Raw genomic sequence first — 10,645 nt, forward strand, 5'->3', positions numbered from 1 at the left:
TAATCTGGTCCGGACAATACTTAAACAGATAAGGATCGTCCCAAAAGAAATGCTTAACCTCGTCTAAAACCCTAGAACGATCTTGCTTACCCCAATGTTGAGGAATTCTACCAGTAACAAGATAATTCACTATATTTGCATACCAAGGTGATTGGGAAACAGAGAACAATTGTTCATCAGGAAAACTGTCCCTTATAGGAAGGGAATTATTAGGGGAACTAACAACTAGCCTAGACAAGTGGTCTGCTACTACATTCTCTGCACCCCTTTTGTCTCTAATGTCTGGACAAAATTCTTGTAACAAAAGGATCCATCTAATCAATCTAGGTTTGGTATCCTTCTTAGACAAAAGGTATTTCAAAGCAGCATAATCAGTATAGATTACGATCTTAGAACCTAATAAATAGGATCTAAACTTATCCAAGGAAAACACGATGGCTAGCAATTCCTTCTCGGTAGTTGTATAGTTCATTTGGGCATCATTCAGAGTTTTGCTAGCATAGTAAATCACATGAGTAATTTGTTTTCTCGTTGTCCTAAAACGCCTATAGCATAATCTGAAGTCACACATAATTCAAAGGGTAGGTTCCAGTTAGGTGCCTGGACTATCGGGGCAGTAGTGAGTAAAGTTTTAAGCTTCTCAAAAGCCTCTAAACAAGCATCATCAAAGACAAACTTAACATCTTTTGCAAGCAAATTGCAAAGAGGTCTAGAAATCAAGCTAAAATCCTTAATGAATCGACGGTAAAAACCTGCATGCCCTAGGAATGACCTAATATCTTTTACGGTTTTTGGGACCTGTAAAGTCTTAATAAGGTCAACTTTGGCTTTGTCTACCTCTATACCCTTTGAAGAACGATGTGCCCTAAACAATTCCTGATTTAACCATGAAATGGCATTTTTCCCAATTAAGCACTAAATTTTTTTCCTTACACCTAGTCAACACTAATGTCAAATGATGCAAGCACTCATCGAAAGATGAACCAAACACTGAAAAATCATCCATAAAGACCTCTAAAACCGTTCTACCATATCAGAAAATATGCTCATCATACAACGCTGAAAAGTTGCAGGGCATTACATAGCCCGAAAGGCATGCGTCTATACGCAAAGGTACCAAAGGGACAGGTAAAAGTGGTTTTCTCTTGGTCTTCTGGGGAATAACGATCTGATTATAACCGGAGTAGCCATCTAAGAAGCAATAGTGACTATGTCCAGCTAATCGCTCTAGCATTTGGTCGATAAAAGGAAGGGGAAAGTGATCCTTCCTTGTGACCTTGTTCAATTTCCTATAGTCAATACACACACGCCATCCCGTGGTCACTCGGGTTGGGATTAATTCATTATTATCATTCTGGACTACAGTGATACCTGATTTCTTGGGGACAACCTGAACAGGGCTGACCCACTTACTGTCTGAAATTGGGTAAATAATACCCGCATCTAACAACTTAAGCACCTCTTTTCGAACTACCTCTTTCATGTTAGGGTTCAGTCGACGTTGCATCTCCCTAGAAGGTTTGGAGTCTTCCTCTAAATGAATCTGATGCATACACACAGTAGGACTTATACCCTTAATGTCTGTATAGTCCACCCTAAAGCTTCCTTATTGTCTTGAAGTACATTTACTAGCCTACTTTCCTGATCACTATCCAAATCAAGCTACAATCACAGGTAAAGTCTCAGATGGGCCTAAAAACACATACTTTAGAGTATCGGGTAGTGGTTTAAGGTCCAACTTTGGGGGCTTTCTAAAGAAGGAATTAGGGTAGTCTCAGAAACTGGTAACGGTTCGAACCTAGCTTTCCATCTATCAGTGTCTAACACGGGGTAGAATCTAATAGAGCATTCACCTGTTCAATAGTGCTATCGTCGTCAAAATCTAAACCAAAATGGGATAGACAACTTTCTAATGGGTCTTCAGACAAATGTTTGGTAATGACTCCTGAACTAAGGCTTCTATCATGTTCACCTCTCAACACATGTGTCATCTAGCTCATGAGGTTGCTTACTGACATTAAAAATGTTCATCTCCATAGTCATATTACCAAAAGATAAACTCATCACACCATTTCGACAGTTAATGATCGCATTAGACGTAGCTAAAAATGGGCGACCTAAAATCACAGGTATCTGGTTCTCTGGGTCAGGGACAGGTTGGGTATCTAGGACCACGAAATCCACTGGATAAATAAACTTGTCGACCTCAATAAGAACATCCTCGATAACACCTCGAGGGATTTTAACAGACCTATCAGCTAACTGCAGTGTCATCTGAGTAGGTTTCATTTCACCAAGTCCTAGCTGTAAGTATACATGGAATGGCAGTAAGTTCACACTGGCTCCTAAGTCAAGTAAAGCTTTTTCTACCCGGAAGTTACCTATTGTGCAAGCAATGGTAGGAGAACCTGGGTCTTTGTACTTTGGAGTTGTGGTGTTTGAATGATTGAACTTACGTGACTAGCTAAAAAGGCTTTCTTATGGACGCTAAGTTTTCGCTTTCGCGTACACATATCCTTAAGGAACTTGGCATAAGCAGGAATTTGCCTAATTGCATCTAATAAGGAAGGTTTATGGTAACTTGCTTAAAAACCTCTATGTCATTAAAGTTCGATTCCTTTTTTTGGTACTAATAGCTGGGAAATGGGGATCTAGGCCTAAGAAACTTTATCAGTCTCTCTCATACTGGTCCTGAGAGGTGAGATTGAGGGGTGAACTACAGTATGTTCACTATCGGGCATGGTTACCTTATTGTCTACAACTCTACCACTTCTAAGGGTTCTAACACATTCAATTGATTCGATGGTTTTGCACCTAATTCATGAACTCCTCTAGGGTTGGGTTGTTTTGACTAGGAAACTTACCTTTTTCTCTCAAAGAATCACTTATCAGACCAACCTGGGTTTTTAACTCGGAAATAGCCTGACTATTTTCTTGTCCTATCCTGTTACTAGCTTGTAGACTCTGTTCTAGGATAACTGAATTTTGCAGTTTGCTGAGTTAACAAGGCGAGAGATTCCTCTAAACTTAGGATTTTCTTATCTGACTGATTCTGAAACTGAGCTAGTCCTGAAGGATTCTTAGTATAGCCAAAACCTGGGGAGCATTAGAATTACTAAACTCTGACCTTGACTTTGGCCCTTAGACCACGAAAGGTTCGGATGGTTTCTCCAACCAGGATTATAGGTTTCTGAATATGGGTCAATCTTTTGACGGTTATCAAATCTAGTGTTATTATAAAGAGCATTGGCTGCTCTTCAATATTCTGGCCTTCCCAAAAAGGCTCCACTCTACCACTAGTCTGGCCCACTTCTAAGGCTTCTAACCTTTTTGCTATAGCAGCAATTTTGGCATCTGATTCATAGCCTCCTTCTACCCTATTAACGTTTCCTCTACTTAAAAGAATTGTTTTCTGGGGTGCCCTACTATTTTCCCATTGCTGGGTTTTTTCGGCGATTTCATTAAAAAATTCCATCCCGCATCAACAGTTTGGTTTTCAAATCCACCAGTGCATAGAGACTCAACCATGGTCGTTGTGGAATAATCTAAACCCTCATAAAGGATCTGAACTAGCCTAACCTTTTCTAAACCATGATGAGGACACTGGGATAATAAATCATTGAACCTTTCCAAATACCTATATAAAGATTCTCCCTCTTGTTGTGAAAATGTGCATATTTGCGTCCTAATAGACGATGTTTTGTGCCTAGGGAAAAACTTATTGAAAAAGGCAGATGTAAGTTGTTCATATGTCTCAATTGACTCGGAGTCCAAACTATAGCCAACTTGGCCTTATCTTTCAGGGAAAATGGGAATAACCTAAGTTTCAAAGCATCATCATCTAAGCCTCTAATTCTTAGAGTACTACAAATTTCCTCAAAATCCCTAACATGGTAATAAGGGTTTTCATTTTCTTTCCCTAAAAAGATTGGGAGCATCTGTAAGGTCCCAGGTTTCAGTTCATAGGGTGCCTCCGTTTCAGCTAACTTAATACACGAAGGACGAGTAGTCCTAGTTGGATTCAACAAAGCTTTCAAAGTTGCCATTTCTGGCGCTATCGGAATGGGATTCTCTCCTCAGCGACGTTCAAAAACAGACTCTTCAAAAGTCGGACTTCTAGATTAAGGTAATCGAGACGCTTCGAACTACTAGGTTTCTCTTTAACAAATCTACCTAGTGCGTCTCTTTTACGTTCAGGCATACAATAGAATTTTCTAAATTGGAAGGGTAAGCAAACACAGATCAAGGCCGACTCAACCAAATCAAACCTATTGATTTCTAGCAAACAAAAAGCATGATGGCTCCACTTAGATTGTTTCTAGACCAGCTTCTAATCCTTCGAACGGGAATTCGTTACAATTTAAGCAAACCCCTCTGGAATCAATCCGAGTTAACGTAAGTTGAATAGAGGCGAGGGAAGCTCGGTGGAGCTTTGATACCCAAGGCCTCACCGGTATTACAAGGCGGCGCAGTCACGCATTCAACTTACAGAAACCGTCAAGAACTTCGAAGTATGCTTAAAAGAGTAACCAATATTTTTCGAATGACTTTCCTGTTAAGCTCGTTACCCTATCGGTCTCGTTCTAGTCAAAATTTTAGGCTTAGGTTCGCGTAGGTTACGTGTTCCTAAAGCGGGCAAGAAGAGAACGGTGATGAAATCCGAACCCTTATCTTGTATGGCCAGGCCTTGCCCTTTACTAGAAAAATAAATGTCCGTATTCAGTCCTCAACATATATGCATACGAAGGAGTCCAGTAACTCGCTGACAGGGGATTCGCGAGTGTTTAGAATCTTACCTCCCGTTCCAGACGGGGTGAATCGGTTGTAGTCGACTCGGGCCACTGACTCCGATGTCTAGTGTACGAACCCAAGGTGCAGAGACAATATCGTAATTGTCCTCCTTCTCTGCAAACAGTTTATATTTAAAGTACCCTTCCGTAGGGTAAAAAAAAAATAATAAGTCCAAAAGTCCAAAAAAAAAGAAAAATTACAAAAATAATAAACCCTAATACAGTTTTTTTAAAAAAATAAACAAACCCTAAACTAAAATTGTCTAAAATAAAATTGTCTTCTTTTCTGTTCTTTTTGCTTTAATCTTTAGCTCCAAGTCTTTATGAAATCACCAACTCTTTGGCTCTTTTCTTTATGATCCAGAACCTGTAGACACAAGATAAATACCCAAAAACATAAAAAAATAAAAAAAATAAATAAAAATAAATCTAAAACCCTAAAAACAAGTCGCGTCGGCGGCGCCAAAAATTGATGTGTTTGTAGATAGTGGTAAAAGTGGTTCGATTCTCAGACTTGCGAAGGATAAATATAGACTTCAATTCTAAACTAAAATAGAAAACACACTAAAATTATAGCAAACTCAATCAAAGATGATATCAATATTAAAAAAAACACTGAGGCTAAGATTCCACTATTTTCCAAGTTTAAGGTGATTTAATCCAATCTTGTATTCATGCAATTTTCTCGTTCAATTTGATTCTTACTATTGCAACAAGTAGATTTTCAAAAGCAATAATTGTAAATACCAAGTATGAAGCATCAAAAGTCTTAAACTAAGCATACTCCATCAAAATAGATCACAATACTCAAATATAAATCGTATTCGATAGTTCAAGGAAATAATCATAATAAAATTGCAATAAATAGATAAAAGAGAATATACCACTTCTTGTTGGAAAAATAGCTTCCTCAGCGCCTCAGCAATGGGGTTTAGCTCCTCATATTAACCATGTTCTCAAAGTATGTTTTTATAGCTCAAAAGTGTACAAGGAGGTGAAAAAGTGATAACACAGCCGATTCGCAACAGTGTGAAGGTGTTGCAGAATCTCTGTTACAAAGAGGAAACAGTAGCTAAAGACCTAATGCAATTACTGTGGATAAACGATAGATAGATGGGTTCTGCTGTTGAATAGCCATAGTGTTCTGCGACAGATACTTGTGCGTCAATGTTCTTCATGTTCTTCCTCTTCAGCAGCAGCAGCAGAATATTGTATTTTCCTGCAACTCGATCTCTGGAGCTCTGTGGTGTTCTAAACTTCTCCTAAGGTTTCGTACCCCCTATATGAGACTCGAAACAACTTATATATACTCTACAGGTGACGATATTTCGAGAAAGATTTCAATTATCTTCCCGTTCTTTTCTCTGCAAGTCACGGACTTTTCTTCACAGAAAGTTACGAATTCTTTCCCTTTTCTTCTCTGGTTTCCGTCGTCAACCCTCTTCTTAGGATAGAATCAAATCCAACAGGTGATTCTCTTCCCTTTCTGTACGTATTTACTAAAAATAAATCAACTTCCCATAATTTCTCTCTTGACCTGTTTTCACGATAACCACATCACAACTTCTCCTTGTTCGATTCAAACTCTACTACCACCCCTGTTTTGTAGCAACAGGCTAATTCGAGTCATATCCATGAAAATATCCAGCATAATCCACATAACTTTTCAACAGCAAAAAACCCGAGATTATATCACTTTCCTGTTTTGCTTCATACTAAAAATACATCCCAAGTTCATCGAATAAAACACCCATACACGCCTTGTTTAGTCCACTGAAGTCTAACCCGAGAGAATTTAGCGATTGAATCTCTCCGTAATCGTTCCAAAATCAAACCCTAAAATATGCTCCGCTGTAAAAATAATTTCCGCCAAAACTGATAATTCAAATGTAGAAGATGGTCGCCCTCTATCTAGAGTAGGGGTGCGATTAGCAGCTTCCTGGAAATGGGATGCCCCTTAGCAATTAGGTTACCCCTTATCCAAAGTGAGGGTTCGAATAGCAAATGTCCTCCCATGAACGCAAAAAAAAAACTTTTCGAGCCAATTTCGCCGCAAAATCTTATTTTTCCAAAAACACCTACAAAGACATAAAAAGCCAAATTAAATACAAAATCGAGCACTAACAATATACATAATTGAGAACAAAATAGACACATAAATGTGTCTATCAAATACCTCCAAACTTATTATTTCTAGTCCTCGAGCAAATCAAATCTAGAAAATAAAATCCTAACTCACTGTCGCAGGCAACGTCGATTGCATTTAGCGTATGCAATAAGCCTTTAAACCCCTAGGTGTCTCTGTGGCGGAGTGTTGTCTCCGGAGGGCTTACCAGAGGTATACCCACAAAACCTTTATACTCCAGACCCTAGCTATCTACACAGAACCTTGGAAGGCACTAAAGAATCTCCTTGGTTGGCATACTTATTGACTACAGGAGGAAGTACCCTGATGCGAAATTCCAATTGTTGTACACGAGTTTGCACTCTAGCATACTAAAATTCATATATAAGTGACAGAGCTCTACTCAGATAGTCGCACTATGGACATCAATATCCGGAGTCAAAACTAATCACATGGATAGATCAAGAAGATGGATATAGAGAAAAACATAGATGGTTTTGATGTTTACTAGGTGAACGGTGTTTCTCATATCTGTCTGAAGGCCTCCGCCAAAATGAACCTATCCTAATGGACTGAGATACTAGTCTGACTAATATCAACACACTGGCATATACAAGGGAACCAGTGATTGATAATCCTAACTCTAGGTCAACACAACTGGCATATACAAGGGTTCCAGTGGTCGACTTTATTGAATTTATTCCAGTTGGTCTGATGGTCTGGTCTCAGTTTCTTTTTTTTTTTTTTTTTTTGTATCTCAATCACTCTAATTCACCCTAGCATTGGTAACAACTTGAATCGTGAGCCCCACCTAATCACTTAGAGAAACATAGTTTAAAAACAAAACAAAATAAAAACAGAAGTGAAAAGGACTCAACGAGATATGGTGAAACTATCATGTTATTTCTAACACCTGAGCTCTGTGCTTTTATGAATAGACTCTTTAGATGTTGCCATCTAGTCAGATTGGTTCCTCAACTCCTACAACCAAAATGCTTCCATCCACTTAGATTGGTTAGTGCCATCCTTAATAGGGATAAATTTCTAGGCTCTGGAGTTTATTTATTGCAACGAAAAGGTAACAAAAAGTTCTACCCCACCCCCAAACTTAAATCTAACATTGTCCTCAATGTTTCTAATAAAGAATAGTAAAAATATAAGTAACATGAGGAAATAGTAAAGAGAGAAGTCGGAAAGATAGTACTGGGTGAAGTGTAACCAAAAACCTACAAAAATATTATACAACATACAAAATCGCCTCGATGGTCAATCAAGGTAAACAGGGTCCTCCAGAGGGACCTCCTCAACATCACCTGTAGGAAAAGGCTCTAAAAAGGGCTTCAATCGCTGACCGTTAACCTTCGAAGAACTACTACCATCTGGTGTCTCAATCTCAACAGCGCCATGAGGAAAAACAGTACGGACCACAAAAGGACCGGTCCACCGAGAGCGCAACTTCCCGGGGAATAGATGCAAACGAGTGTCATACAGAAGAACTTTTTGACCTGGAGAAAATGACTTTCGTAAAATATTCCTATCATGCACAAGTTTCATTTTGTTCTTATACTCCTTAGCACTATCGTATGCATCTCTACGAATCTCGTCCAACTCATTGAGCTGGAGCTTTCTTTGAGCTCCTGCCTTGTCAAGTGAAAAGTTTAAGTTCTTAATATCCCAATAGGCTCGATGCTCTAACTCAACAGGAAGGTGACATGCCTTGCCAAACACTAAACGATAAGGTGACATTCCAATGGGTGTCTTAAACGCAGTACGGTAAGCCCATAAGGCATCAGTAAGCCTCGACGACCAGTCTTTCCTATTTGGATTAACTGTTTTCTCTAGAATACGTTTAATTTCCCTATTGGAAACCTCTACCTGACCACTAGTCTGAGGGTGATATGGGGTTGCTACTTTATGGGTAATACCGTATTGTTTCATTAAAAGAGCAAACGGTCTATTACAAAAGTGTGAACCTCCATCACTAATTATAGCTCGCGGCGTACCAAAACGTGTAAGTATATTCTCTTTCAAAAACTGGACTACGACCCTGTGGTCATTCGTTTTACACGGAACCGCCTCAACCCACTTAGACACATAGTCTACAGCGACAAGTATGTAAAGATAACCAAACGAAATAGGAAATGGACCCATAAAATCAATGCCCCACACATCAAAGACCTCAATCACTAAAATAGGGTTCAAAGGCATCATATTTCTACGGGAAATGGTTCCTAACTTCTGGCAACGCTCACAAGAAACACAATGACTATGGGAATCTTTAAACAACGAAGGCCAGTAAAATCCACACTGCAAAATCTTAGCAGCAGTCTTCTTAGCACTAAAATGACCCCCACATGCATGTTCATGACAAAAGGAGATAATACTAGACTGGTCACTCTCAGATACACATCTCCTAATAATCTGGTCCGGACAATACTTAAACAGATAAGGATCGTCCCAAAAGAAATGCTTAACCTCGGCTAAAAACCTAGAACGATCTTGCTTACCCCAATGTTGAGGGGTTCGACCAGTAACAAGATAATTCACTATATTTGCATACCAAGGTGATTGGGAAACAGAGAACAATTGTTCATCAGGAAAGTCCCTTATAGGAAGGGAATACTAGGGGAACTAACAACTAGCCTAGACAAGTGGTCTGCTACATTCTCTGCACCCTTTTTGTCTCTAATGTCTGGACAAAATTTGTAACAAAGGATCCATCTAATCAATCTAGGTTTGGTATCCTTCTTAGACAAAAGGTATTTCAAAGCAGCATGATCAGTATAGATTATGATCTTAGAACCTAAATAGGATCTAAACTTATCCAAGGCAAACACGATGGCTAAATTCCTTCTCGGTAGTTGTATAGTTCATTTGGGCATCATTCAGAGTTTTGCTAGCATATAAATCACATGAGTAATTTGTTTTCTCGCTGACCTAACAACGCCTATAGCATAATCTGAAGCATCACACATAATCTCAAAGGGTAGGTTCCAGTTAGGTGCCTGGACTATCGGGGCAGTAGTGAGTAAAGTTTTAAGCTTCTCAAAAGCCTTAACAAGCATCATCAAAGACAAACTTAACATCTTTTGCAAGCAAATTGCAAAGAGGTCTAGAAATCAAGCTAAAATCCTTAATGAATCGACGGTAAAAACCTGCATGCCCTAGGAATGACCTAATATCTTTTACGGTTTTTGGGACCTGTAAGTCTTAATAAGGTCAACTTTGGCTTTGTCTACCTCTATACCCTTTGAAAGATGTGCCCTAAGACAATTCCTGATTTAACCATGAAATGGCATTTTTCCCAATTAAGCACTAAATTTTTTCCTTACACCTAGTCAACACTAATGTCAAATGATGCAAGCACTCATCGAAAGATGAACCAAACACTGAAAAATCATCCATAAAGACCTCTAAAACCGTTCTACCATATCAGAAAATATGCTCATCATACAACGCTGAAAAGTGCAGGGGCATTACAACCCGAAAGGCATGCGTCTATACGCAAAGGTACCAAAGGGACAGGTAAAAGTGGTTTTCTCTTGGTCTTCTGGGGCAATAACGATCTGATTATAACCGGAGTAGCCATCTAAGAAGCAATAGTGACTATGTCCAGCTAATCGCTCTAGTATTTGGTCGATAACAGGAAGGGGAAAGTGATCCTTCCTTGTGACCTTGTTCAATTTCCTATAGTCAATACACACACGCCATCCCGTGGTCACTCGGGTTG

The 10,645-nt window shown here is 39.1% G+C and overlaps 1 pseudogene; it reads left to right on the plus strand.

Annotated features, from left to right (window-relative positions):
- The first annotated feature begins 3,586 nt into the window (after positions 1-3,586).
- Positions 3,587-3,686, plus strand: LOC113335069 (annotated as a pseudogene).
- Positions 3,687-10,645: the final 6,959 nt, after the last annotated feature.

Source organism: Papaver somniferum, unplaced genomic scaffold (assembly GCF_003573695.1).
Source record: "Papaver somniferum cultivar HN1 unplaced genomic scaffold, ASM357369v1 unplaced-scaffold_137, whole genome shotgun sequence".
NCBI classification, from domain to species: Eukaryota; Viridiplantae; Streptophyta; class Magnoliopsida; order Ranunculales; family Papaveraceae; genus Papaver; species Papaver somniferum.